Source organism: Tachyglossus aculeatus, chromosome 5 (assembly GCF_015852505.1).
Source record: "Tachyglossus aculeatus isolate mTacAcu1 chromosome 5, mTacAcu1.pri, whole genome shotgun sequence".
Lineage (NCBI taxonomy): Eukaryota > Metazoa > Chordata > Mammalia > Monotremata > Tachyglossidae > Tachyglossus > Tachyglossus aculeatus.
In genome coordinates, this window is record NC_052070.1 from 36,787,990 (window position 1) to 36,788,995 (window position 1,006).

At 47.8% G+C, this 1,006-nt stretch overlaps 1 non-coding gene across 1 annotated transcript; it reads left to right on the forward strand.

The window, feature by feature from the left end:
* The first annotated feature begins 395 nt into the window (after nucleotides 1–395).
* LOC119929274 lies at nucleotides 396–533 on the forward strand. Its single transcript, XR_005451406.1, has one exon. It is a non-coding gene; the product is annotated as a small nucleolar RNA SNORA7 (small nucleolar RNA).
* Nucleotides 534–1,006: the final 473 nt, after the last annotated feature.

The window sequence follows — 1,006 nt, forward strand, 5'->3', positions numbered from 1 at the left end:
GAACATAGTAAGTGCGTAACAAATACCATTAAAAATAATAATAATAATAATAATAATGGCATTTATTAAGTGCTAACTATGTGCAAAGCACTGTTCTAAGTGCTGGGGAGGTTACAAGGTCATCAGGTTGTCCCACAGGGTGGGGTGGGGCTCACAGTCTTAATCCCCATTTTTACAGATGAGGTCACTGAGGCACAGAGACGTTAAGTGACTTGCCCAAAGTCACACAGCTGACAATTGGTGGAGCTGGGATTTGAACCCATGACCTCTGACTCCAAAGCCCGGGCTCTTTCCACTGAGCCCCGCTGCTTCTCTGCTTCTCTGATTCCCTTTTCCCAGCAGGGATGCAGCACTGTCTGAAGTCTTGTTTTACTCTACTAGTAAAACTTTTCGCCCCCCTCTCAGGATTGTATCTGGAGAGTTTCCGGTCCTCTACCAGCCTCAGCTACGGGAGGCAGAGTCAAAAAGAGGCCTACCCATTCCATTCCTAGCTTGGGCAGTGGCTAGCGAGCGGAAGGCAATCTGCTACAAATCAAAACTCACCTGTGCAGGGCAGCAGCGAAACGGGAGAGAGTCAAGGGCGGAGATTAAAGTTTACTGTGTGGAAAATGGCAATGGTTCCATATTTTTACCAAGAAAACTCTATGGATACACTACCAAAACGATTGCAGATGGAGGTGGGTCATTCTGTTGCCAATTTGTACTTCCCAAGCGCTTAGTACAGTGCTCTGCACATAGCAAGCGCTCAATAAATACGATTGATGATGATGATGATGTGTCCATGGAGCCGCAATGGGTCGGAGACGCCTCGACAGCATAAGACACAAGAAAACGTTTCCTCTGTCCTTGCTTTTGGTTTTCCAGTTTCAGCTCACCATGTAGAAACTATTCTGAGTATCGGCTTCGTCCCTTCTCCTCATCCCACAAACCGCCCATTCTGCCGCCCTGTCACTTGGCGTTGGGCTGCGTTTCCTGCACCTTCCCTACACCTTCCTTGAATCCTGCT